The sequence below is a fragment of the Triticum dicoccoides genome, chromosome 4B (assembly GCF_002162155.2).
Source record: "Triticum dicoccoides isolate Atlit2015 ecotype Zavitan chromosome 4B, WEW_v2.0, whole genome shotgun sequence".
Lineage (NCBI taxonomy): Eukaryota > Viridiplantae > Streptophyta > Magnoliopsida > Poales > Poaceae > Triticum > Triticum dicoccoides.
In genome coordinates this window covers 597,253,981-597,266,034 of record NC_041387.1, presented here as the reverse complement: position 1 = coordinate 597,266,034, position 12,054 = coordinate 597,253,981, and the positions used below count along the sequence as shown (strand labels likewise).

The 12,054-nt window shown below is 50.8% G+C and overlaps 1 long non-coding RNA gene across 1 annotated transcript; it reads left to right on the top strand.

Annotated features, from left to right (window-relative positions):
• The first annotated feature begins 7,791 nt into the window (after positions 1–7,791).
• On the top strand, positions 7,792–10,100 carry LOC119293976. The gene is made up of 4 exons (XR_005143273.1): positions 7,792–8,858; positions 9,172–9,316; positions 9,457–9,607; positions 10,022–10,100. It is a non-coding gene; the product is annotated as an uncharacterized LOC119293976 (long non-coding RNA).
• The last annotated feature ends 1,954 nt before the right edge of the window (positions 10,101–12,054 follow it).

Sequence of the window (12,054 nt, the reverse complement as noted above, 5' to 3'; positions counted from 1 at the left end):
GAAGAGAGGGGCCACCTTGAAGGAAACTTCATGCGGCTTTCCCCTTTCCTTTTCCTCTCAGCACGCAACGCCCCCAACTCCATGTCCCGTCAAAAAAAGTCCCCCAACTACATGTTGGCCACCCCAAATCACGGCGGCGGCCGCCACCGGAAGTGGACGAGCACCACACGGGGGTGCTGGGGCTCTACCTGCACCCGGACTGCCGGACATATTTCCTTCAAGAAGTTGTGTTGGCTCATCCTCAAGGCCAAGCTCGCGCCATCCCTCCTAATGGATCGATAGATAGAGCGTCGCGGGTTGAGAGGCGGCCGGCCGGTGCAAGGGGCAGCCTCTCGATTATTGGTTCTCGGAGGTGCGACAAAGCCGAGGAAGAAGCCGGGCGCATGATTCCCCGCGGTTCGTGCTGTTCCTCTCCTCCATGCCCCCTCTACAACCTCTCCTCCTCACCATTCATGGCCATCCAAAGGACCAGGAGGCAGAGCAGGGCGGCTCGAGCGTGCGATGAGCTTCTCGACTAGAGCTCGCCGTCGGCATCGAGTACGGGTGGCCAACTCACGCCGTCTCAACCCTCTGCCTCTCCCTCACACCGCAGCTTCTCCGTTTTGCGGTACGCCACACCCATCCCGATTAACAGGATCCCCGTTTCGACCGTAGGAGGTCTGTTTCCTCCGTTTTGCGGTACGCCACACCCCTCCCGATCAACAGGACCCCGTTCCGAACGTAGGAGGTCCGTTTCCTCCGTTCTGCGGTACGTCAGGCCTCGTTTTCATCGCCTGTTCCGTCCAAGCCCTCCCGATGAACACGACCACGCATTCCGTTCCGACCTAGCCGGTTGGCTCCCCATAAACACAACGACGACGATGTTTCTCTGTTCTGACCCAGCCATATACGTATGCACGAGCAGGCGTTCGAGGCCCTGCCCGTATGTACGTACGTGTACATGCTACGTGCGCGCCTCTATTACGACACGTGCGCGCCTCTACTACGACATGTGCGCGCCTCTACATCGACCAGTATATATGTACGTACATGTTCACGACTAGAATGACAACGCTACGTACGCTTCGACCAGGTGGGTCCTGACTGTCAGGCACTTCCTTGCGTGCGAAGATGTAGCTGGTGGGTCCCAGCAGTCAGTGGGGGCGAATCATTTTTTTTTGCCCGGACGCAATTCCTTGCGTGCGAAGATGTAGCTGGTGGGTCCCAGCAGTCAGGGGGAATGTTTTTTTCGCGAAATACGGTGGCCCGTCCGATGGGTCCCCGCTGTCAGGTGAAGGAATAATTATTTTCCGCGTAATAAGGAGGCACTTCCTTGCTGCGGTCGTGGACCCAGCTGTCAACCTCTCCATGTACAGTCCACGTCCGATGGAAGTCGTTCGTTGACCACGTTGACCACGGCGCGCCGAGAGCACCAGGGCGGTGGACGACGGCGAGGCCTAGGAAGGGGACGACGGAGAGCCGGGGAAGACACGGCAGTGGAAGCCCGCGCGGAGAGGAGTACGAGGGTTCACTAGTTCGGCTGCGGTGTGAGGCTGCCGTCGCCGCAGGGCCTGACCAGCGGTGAAAATAGTAGGAGGCGGTGAGGCCTCCGCGGCAGCACATCCGGCCACGGAAGGCAGGAGCATGGGGCACGACCGGCGCTACTTTGAACGGCTGTAGAAAAAGACAAGAGGTTGAAGCCCTCCCTGCCGCTTAAGTCCGACGCCTGCCACCCCTGGCAAACCCTAACGCCCATCCCCCTCGTCTCCCTCTCCGCCTCTCGATTTTGTCCGCACCAGAGACCACAGTTGCCGCTGCCTTCTCGATCCCGTGGCCACCGGCTTCACCTCATCGCGCCAAGACGTCCAGGAGCTCCTCCATCGTCTTCTCCTTCGCCCTCGCCTAAGGGATCGAGCTAGGAGGGCTGGTACGCTCGGCATCGAGCACATCTTCGTCGGTACATCGCCGGTGTCCAACGTCGTTTGCCGCGGCTCCGGTCCACCTCCGGCCTCCCCGACCACATCTTCGAGCTCGTGGTGAGCTCCTCCTCCGATTCCCCCCATTCCCGGCTTCGATCCGTGCCCCCGCGCGTCGTTGCTCGCCGAGGCCGAAGCTTCACGTTCACGTCACCTGTGTGTACTGATGTAGTTGCAGCCTCGCGCGCCTCTGCGCGGTGCTCCCGTACGCCTATAGCCGCGCCCTGCACGCCACTCCAGCCGCGCCCACCAGGGCTGCGCCCTGCTCGTCTGCGCTGCTGCCTCTCTGTAGTCGCCCGCCCCGCGCGCGCCTGCCTGCTGCCGCGTCCGCTGCTGCCTACTGCTTGCTGCTCTGCTTTGCGGCTCCGTTGCTACTTGCCACTGTTGACTGCGTTGCTCCTGCTGCCACTAGCTGCTACTGCATCTTGCTGCTTGCTACTGCTCTTAGCGGCCGCTGCAGGCCAACAGCCATGGCCAAGAGCGGCTAAGTGTGTGTGTATGCAGCGTGGTGTACGTGAGTGTGCTAGGTGTGTGTTCTGTGTGTGTGGTAAGCTTAATTAGTACTACTTCCTCCGTTCCTAAATATAAGTCTTTGTAGAAATTGTAGGTAGACTACATACATAGTAAAATTAATGAATCTAAACTTAAAATGCATCTATATACATCCGTATGCGGTTTGTTTATAGTCGAATCTCTACAGAGACTTACATTTAGGAACAAAGGGAGTACTAGTTTAGGGATTAATTTAGTTAGTTAGTCTAGTTAGTAGTACTAGTTGATTAGTCCAATAGTAAATGACATGTGAAACCCCCTGTTATCTTAAAGAAAAACAAATTTTAAGAAAAGTCTAAGTCAATGACATATGGGATCCGCCTACACTATTCATCCTTTGACTATTCAATCTTTGACTAGGTCAACCCACCCCACTGGCCCCACGGGCATACTCATAGGCTAGAGTAACACTAGGTGACAAAAGTATTTACTGTTATAATTTCGAATTAAATTAAATCCAGTAATTTCTAGAAAATATTTAAAATTTTAGAAAATCATATAAAATAATACGTAACTCCGATGAAAATACTTTGTACATGAAAGTTGTTCATAACGACAAGGCGAATCCGAATAGGCAGTCCATTCATCCGCCACACATCCCTAGCATGGTGAACATGCAACAATCCCCCTTTGGTCCGTCTGTCCGAAAACGCAAAACACCGGGAATACTTTTCCGGATGTTTCCCTACTTCGCGGGTATCACCTACTACTGCGTTAGGTCACTTCTAGCACCATGTATTGCCATGTTACGCTTTGTGATACTTTGATTGCTCTGCTATTTATTATGTCCCCACTCCGTTACTTCTTTCCGTTAGGCCCCGAGACCGCGGTTGAACCAGTGATCAACTACTTCACCTTGGAGGGTCCGTTTCTGTCTGCAAAGCAACCAGGAAAGCCCTCCCCCCCCCCCTGATCACTAGATATTGACTATTCTTCTCTCTACTGCTTGCATTAGAGTAGTATAGCATGTTACTGTTCGGTTACTCCTATTCTGTTGCATAGCCTATCATTGTTGCTACAGTCGTTGATACCTTACCCGCAATCCTAAATGCTTAATATAGGATGCTAGTTTACCATCAGTGGCCCTACATTCTTGTCAGTCTGTCTTGCTATACTATCGGGCCGTGATCACTCGGGAGGTGATCACAGGTATATACTATACATATATACATATACATACTATACAGATGGTGACTAAAGTCGGGTCGGCATGTAGAGTACCCGCAAGTGATTTCGATGTGGGGGCTGGAAGGACAGGTGGCTCCATCCCGGTAGAGGTGGGCCTGGGTTCCCGACGGTCCCGACTGTTACCTTGTGGCGGAGCGATAGGGCAGGTTGAGACCACCTAGGAGAGAGTTGGGCCTGGCCTTGGTCGGCGTCTGCGGTTACTTTAAAATAACACGCTTAACGAGTTCTTGGTATTTGATCTGAGTCTGGCCACTGGCCTATACGCACTAACCAACTACGCGGGAACAGTTACGGGCACTCGACGTCGTGGTATCAGCCGAAGCCTTCTTGACGTCAGCAACTGAACGGCGTGCGCCGGATTGGACCGTAAGCCTGCGCTTGTATTAAGGGGGCTAGGTCTGCTTCCGGTCGCGTTCGCAACATGCAGGTGTGCAATGGGCGATGGGCCCAGACCCCTGCGCGCATAGGATTTAGACCGGCGTGCTGACCTCTTTGTTGTGCCTAGGTGGGGCTGCGATGTGTTGATCTTCCGAGGTCGGGCATGACCCAGGAAAGTGTGTCCGGTCAAAGGGGATCGAGCGTGTTGGGTTATGTGGTGCACCCCTGCAGGGAAGTTGATCTATTCGAATAGCTGTGTCCCTCGGTAAAAGGACGACTCGGAGTTGTACCTTGACCTTATGATAACTAGAACCGGATACTTAGTAAAACACACCCAGACAAGTTCCAGACACAACCCGATGATCGCTTTCCCACAGGGCGATGAGGGGAGGATCGCTGGGTAGGTTTATGCTATGTGATGCTACTTGGAGGACTTCAATCTACTCTCTTCTACATGCTGCAAGACGGAGGCTGCCAGAAGCGTAGTCTTCGACAGGACTAGCTATCCCCCTCTTATTCGGGCATTCTGCAGTTTAGTCCACCGATATTGCCTCTTTACAGATATACCCATGCATATGTAGTGTAGATCCTTGCTTGCGAGTACTTTGGATGAGTACTCACGGTTGCTTTGCTCCCTTTTTTCCCCTTTCCCTCTTCTTCCCGGATGCCGCAACCAGACGTTGGAGCCCAGTAGCCAGACGCCACTGTCGACGACGACCCCTACTACACTGGAGGTGCCTACTACTACGTGCAGGCCGCTGACGACGACCAGGAGTAGTTAGGAGGATCCCAGGCAGGAGGCCTGCGCCTCTTTCGATCTGTATCCCAGTTTATGCTAGCCATCTTATGGCAACTTGTTTAACTTATGTCTGTACTCAGATATTGTTGCTTCCGCTGACTCGTTTATGTCGAGCACTTGTATTCGAGCCCTCGAGGCCTCGGGCTTGTAATATGATGCTTGTATGACTTATTTTACTTTTAGAGTTGTGTTGTGATATCTTCCCGTGAGTCCCTGATCTTGATCGTACACGTTTGTGTGCATGATTAGTGTACGATTGAATCGGGGGCGTCACACGGCGTCACCCCTGCCGCACAGCCACCATGTGCGGATCGACAGGCCCTCCTCGCCACCATGACGCCAGAGTCGCCCAACGAAGGAGGAGCGGCCGCTTGCGATCGCTAAGACGCGTGGCCGCATCCTCCACTACGTCGAAGGCAGCGCTTATGGTGGTGCTTCCGGCTTTCGGGCCATGGCACCCAAGGCCGAGCGTGCGTCCACTAGTAGAAGACATGGCTTTGGTTCGGGCTTGGCCAGCCCATTAGTCCCGGTTCTTCACGAACCGGGACCCATGGGGGGCATTAGTCCCGGTTCATGAGGCCAGGGGGCCGACCAGGGCCTCGTGGGCATTGGTCCCGGTTCGTCTGGATCCATTTGTCCCGGTTCTAGGCACGAACCGGGACCAATGGGCCGCGCTTCTGGCCACAACCATTGGTACCGGTTCGTGCCTTGAACCGGTATAGAAGGGGGAATTTAGTCCCGGTTCCTGCCACGAACCGGGACAAATAATTTGCCTGTATATGGTATATACCCATGCATCCTCTACCGCGGTGCGTACGAGGATTTGAACGCATGCTCGGTAATAGGATTCGTTTTGGCTAGAGCGTCCAAATCCGCTATATATTTGACACGGGTTTGTCGTAATGCTGGAACTATGGCGAATGCATCTATCGTCATTGGGCCGCATGGGTCGGCCCTTTCACCTCATTCTTTTCCGTTTCCATGCTCTGAAACCGGGTTCTTTCAATTCAATCTCTCTCATAATCAAGCTGAGATATGATGTTGTTTCATCCTAGAATTATGAGAAATCCCTTGTTGGCTGGGACGGACCCTTAGTATAAGATAAGTCAACACAACAGGTTGTGTCAGTTTCTCAAAAGACATGGGCTCGCCTTTCGGGGTGACTAGCTGCATTCATTGGTTTGCTTTCTTCCACCAACTTCACAACCATCCTTCGTTGATGACAGGCAAGCTCAACCACAGTTTCCGTAGTTTGGTTCAATTCATTCGGCATTTCCATTTCCAATTGGTAAGTTCTATTTTCTCCGACCCAAGGAAGAAGATCACAAGCGGGAGTCCCCTCTAGGAAGAGATGCTTTCCAAAGGACGTACGCTACTGTTGAATGGCCAAATAGGGATTGAAACAGAGTAAATAACTATAGTATCCCGTCGTAGTCGTAGCTGCATTTACGCGACCGGGTCCGAGCCACGGGACAAGACCAAATTGGATTGGATTTGTCACATCCGCGGATGGAAGACCGTAGATTTCTCACTTTCCCTACTCGGAGAGCACGTGTATGTAGTCCGCCTGTATCGACTTATTTATCCGGAGACCGCAAACAGGCTTTCTGCAATTGCTACCGAAACGGAGCAACTGCAAAATGAGATGCGGTGCATTGCGGTATAAGATCAGACGAGATGACCCTGGTGATGTTGACGGCGAGCCCCGCAGGAAGAGGGTTCCTGCAAAGGTGATGTGGTATGCTCCTATAATAACACGGTTGAAACGACTATTCAGAAACAAAGAGCATGCCAAGTTGACGTGATGGAACAGTGAGGACCGTAAGAAAGACGGGAAGTTGAGAGCACCCGCTGATGGGCCGCAGTGGAGAAAAATCGAGAGAGAGTACTAGGCTGAGTTTGCACGTGACCCAAGGAACGTATGGTTTGGTTTAAGCGCGGATGGCATTAATCCTTTCGGGGAGCAGAGCAGCAATCACCGCACCTGGCCCGTGACTCTATGTATGTATAACCTTCCTCCTTGGATGTGTATGAAGCGGAAGTTCATTATGATGCCAGTTCTCATCGAAGGCCCTAAGCAACCCGGCAACGACATTGATGTGTACCTAAGGCCATTAGATGAAGAACTTTTACAGCTGTGGAATGGAAACGGTGTACGTGCGTGGGATGAGCACAGACAGGAGGAATTTAACCTGCACGTGTTGCTGTTTGTAACCATCAACAATTGGCCCGCTCTCAGTAACCTTTTAGGACAGACAAACAAGGGATACCACGCATGCACGCACTATTTAGCTGACACCGAAAGTATATACCTGAACAAATGCAAGAAGAATGTGTACCTGGGCCATCGTCGATTTCTTCCGACCAACCATCAATGTCGAAAGAAAGGCAAGCATTTCAAAGGCGAGGCAGATCACCGGAAGAAGCCTGCCATACGTACCGGTGATCACGTACTTGCTATGGTCAATGATTTACACGTAATATTTGGAAAGGGTCCCGGCGGACTAGCTGTTCCGAGTGACGCTGAGGGACACGCACCCATGTGGAAGAAGAAATCTATATTTTTGGACCTACCCTACTGGAAAGACCTAGAGGTCCGCTCTTCGATCGACGTGATGCACGTGACAAAGAACCTTTGCGTGAACCTGCTAGGCTTCTTTGGCGTGTATGAGAAGACAAAAGATACAACTGAGGCACGGGAGGACCTGCAACATTTGCACGAAAAAGACGGCATGCCTCCAAAGCAGTATGAAGGTCCTGCCAGCTACGCTCTTATGAAAAAAGAGAAGGAAATCTTCTTTGAATGCCTGCTTAGTATGAAGGTCCCGACTGGCTTCTCGTCGAATATAAAGGGAATAATAAATATGCCAGAGAAAAAGTTCCAGAACCTAAAGTCTCATGACTGCCATGTGATTATGACGCAACTGCTTCCAGTTGCATTGAGGGGGCTTCTATCGAAAAACGTCTAATTAGCCATTGTGAATCTATGTGCATTCCTCAATGCAATCTCTCAGAAGGTGATCGATCCAGAAATCATACCAAGGCTAAGGAGTGATGTGGTGCAATGTCTTGTCAGTTTTGAGCTGGTGTTCCCACCATCCTTCTTCAATATCATGACGCACGTCCTAGTTCATTTGGCCCAGCGGTGAGCTGCAGTGCCGCTAGCTCGTCCGCGACGGCTACGACGCCATCTGTGTCGTCCCTTGGTCTCTTCCCCCCGGCAGCAACCTTCTTGACGGTGTGGTCTTCCTCCTCCCCCTCCCTTAATTTCTAGGTTTTTGAAGTCGGTTCAGTAGTTAATTCACGGCCCATGAGTTTGTGTAGAACGACAGGCGGCGGCAGAAAGAGCCATTCCATGACGAATCTCTGGTATGATGACTCATTCCTCTGTTTCCCGGTTCTGGATTCAAGTTCCCAAATGGATACTTTTTTTTCTTGATTGTGACTTTTGGAATTTTCGATTTGATAGATGAGAGGGCCAGCAAAATGTGATCAATCAATGGAGGTTGCAAGGGTGGTGAGAATCTATTGGCCGACGTTTGTTTAGTGTCATAATCTTAGAGTTTTTTCTGATTCTCTAGAATGTTGAAACAGTCTGGCTGTTTCAGTTTACGTCTTGCATGGTCAGTGCAGATGAAGTTTTTTTGGATTAATGTTTCTGCCCTAACGAGTTCCTTCCATTTTTATGTCTCAGGTTGTACGATATCCGCAGATTGGCGCTTCTTTGTTCTGTCAGTGGAGATTCAGTGTATCACTGCAAATTCCTTACTGCGTCAGTGTATCATAGCAAGTTCCTTACACTAGCAAATTCTGTGTTTTTTGTATTTTTGTTGATGCAAGCCTGTTCTTTGACTATAAAAGGAGCAGAGATTTCTTTTCTTGTCAAGTCTAATCCTTTTTTGATGCATTGCAGATTGCTATCAAACTCTCAAAAAGGAAAATCAGCTTTATTCTAATTTGGCAAAGCTTGGAGGATATTTTTACACGTTCAACGCTTGCTTTATTTCTTTCTTACCTTTCGTTCTTCATGACAATATTTTCCTAGCAGTGCTCGATAACTTTAAATCCATATTTTTGTTCTTTGCATTATCATGAAACGGTGTTGTTCTATCTTTTTGTTTTTTGATTGATCATCAGCAACGACAATGCAACCTACATGTCCTACTTTTAGTACTGAGCTTACCATCAGAACCACAGCCCGATGAGAACATTCTAAACTAACTGAAGATGGCTTGCTTCCCTTTTATGGTACATGCTTGGGAATACTAATTATAGCTGACCGGAAATGTGCTTTTTGAGCATGAAGATAAGAGGATGGGAAGGGACGATCTTCATGAGCCTCAGTGGTACTATCATATTATCATAACTGCTGCAAAGTTCATATAATGATCCCTGTTTCAGACTCAGATCAAAGGAACAAGGTGATCAATACGTTTCAGCCATGGTTAGCCTCTCTTGCAATTTTCTGATGTTAGGTTTTAGCCATAATTTTTGTGATTAGGTTGATCACCTGCATCTATATATCTTTCTACTATCAACAATATTTTCTCAAAATTGTCATAAGCATGTTCCTTGAATATGTAGGAATACTGCATCAAGAAAAACGATCGAGTTGAGCATACCGTGATGTTGTGACAGGAGATTCCGTTAGCTTTCAAACAAAGTAATCCAGTAGATAGGTCAACATATTTTGAAGGAACAACAAGCCTTCAATGAACTCAGCCGGTAATAGAAGGTTTGTTTCTGCCTAAATCTTAAATTTTCAATATGTAAGAATCTGTTTTTACAATGACATGAAACTTGTAAGTCACATCGTTTAATCCATACTCATGCATCAACATGTTCCATAGAAAACTTATACAGAACTGAATAAAAGAAGCTGCTTTCATTTTAAGAATTTGTTGAATCCTAAAAAATGTGAAATCTATCTAAGGAAGTGCTTACCACATCGACACACAGCGTGTGCTTAGTCACAATTTTACATACATCATTGCTCAGTCCCCATCATATAAACTGATACCATTTCATTTCATTCCCTGCACTCTATCTTCCTATTTGATCCTACAATTTGACTCATTCAGTGTACTATTACCTTTTCTTTTCACTGTGAGATCCATGCCTCATTACCTGTATGTGCCATTCTGTGAAGGGAGTCCAGTACTAGCTAATTCCACTTAGTACAAGATGTATGCCTGATTATCTGTGTGCGCAATTTGTCAAGAACACACTGGTAAAGTTTTATCACTGCTGCTTGCCCGATTACTCTCCTATCAGACTGCATAATTGAATTACCTCAATATTATGTTCTATTATATTCAATCTCATATATACCGTTTTCATTACAAACAAATATCTTTCTTATTTCTCACAGTAACAGTTCTCTCAACACATGCTCCACAGCACGACGACGACGACGAGCATCCGGAGAAATCATCTGCGGTAAGAGCATCTCCAACAGCCGCGCTAAGCGCCGCGCGCAAAAAACCTGTTTGCCGTGTGTGCTTCGGCTGGTTTAGCGCGGCCGCGAGCGCTGGCTCCAGCAGCCGCACTATAATGCAGCGCGCACGCGCCGCTCCAGCAGCACGCAAAAATACAGCATGCGCGACTCGTCGGGCGCGCGCGAAAATGAGTTTGAAACAATTATCAAAATGCAATGAACATGTGAAATTTGTCACAAACATTTTCCAACCAAGTTCATGCCCACAAGTTCATGCCCACAAGTTCATCCAACCAAGTTCAAAATGCAAACTAAAAGTTCATGCCCACAAGACATAAATGAAAGACACATCAAACATCTTCCTCGTCTTCGTCCTCATCTTCCGAAGACGATTCTTCCGCCTCTGAAGATGAATCTTCCTCCCTGTCCTCATCACGCATCGCATCACGTGAAGCTCCGACGGTGTTGGCAAGATCTTCAACGGCATCTTCATGGGAATGTGTGTGAGGAGGCACATCGAAAGACATTCCACCCATAGCCGGAGGTGCACCCATGCCTCCCATAAGAGTAGCAAAACTCATGCCTCCCATGGCGGCCATAGCGTCAGAGGGTGCTCCCTGCGCTACGGTTTCCGGCGGCGGCGGCGGATGCGGCTGCGGCGGCGGCGACGGCGGGTGGGTCGCGGTGTACAGCGGGGTGAGCGGGGTGCCAGTGTGCGCGTCCATGGGTGGCAGGGCGCCGGCGCCGGCGCGCGCGGGGCGTAGGAGGAGGAGAGGAGAGAGTGCGGCACGAGCGGTCGAGTGTGCCGCGCGCTGTAGTAGGCGCCCGAAATACACCGCGCGGGATGGCGTTTCCGACAGCGCGCCCAACTCGTTATAGCACGCGCGTCATTTTTGCGCGCCCGCTGGAGCGACCCGCCGCGTTGCGCGCGCGCTAAAACCGACTAATTTGCGACGCGACACTCGTTTAGCGTGGCTGTTGGAGATGCTCTAAGTACGTGCGCTGTTCAAAAATGTTTAGTACGACTGGAAAGAAAACAACAACCTGCGGCTGCAGAGATCATAGTGTACAAAATGGTGGCGAAGGTTACATATAGGGGACTGCTATTACTTTTTAACTTTCGCTTCGGTAGACCCCCTCCAACACAAGGACGGCTAAGATTTCCTCATACCACTTCATAACGGAGGGCATGATGGGCATAATTTGTAAAGAGTCGCCCGCCCATTGTCCCGCCCGAAACGTGTACGTATACGAATATGGTTTGTTTTTTCACCCCGCCCCGTCGCGCACGCAGAGTCCACCCGTCGCCCCGTCGCGCGCGCGCCCACCCCACCCCACGTCCCCATAAATTATGGCGTAACTGCGCGTCTGCCGCCCCCGCCGACGTGTCCTGTTGCCTGGCCGCAATTAGGGCCCGCAATTAACGCCGGCCCTAATTGCTCGCCTGCTGGCCCCGCCGTGTCGCCTGGCCGCCGTAAGCACCGGCGCGGATGCGCACGCGCGGTCAAAGCGGCTGCCTCAATCGAGTCGCGTCGCCTGGCCGCCATTAACCACCGGCGCGGCTACGCAGGCCTGCCGCCCCCGCCGTCGCCCCATTACGACGAGGCATAAATGGCCATCCAGCGATCTCAACCGCCCCCGCTGCCCCACACCTCCCGTCGGTGCTATAAAAACCGCGCGCCGATCGCATACCTCGCCGCACACCCCCGAACCCACTCCCCACCCCCTCGACATTTCCCTCTCGG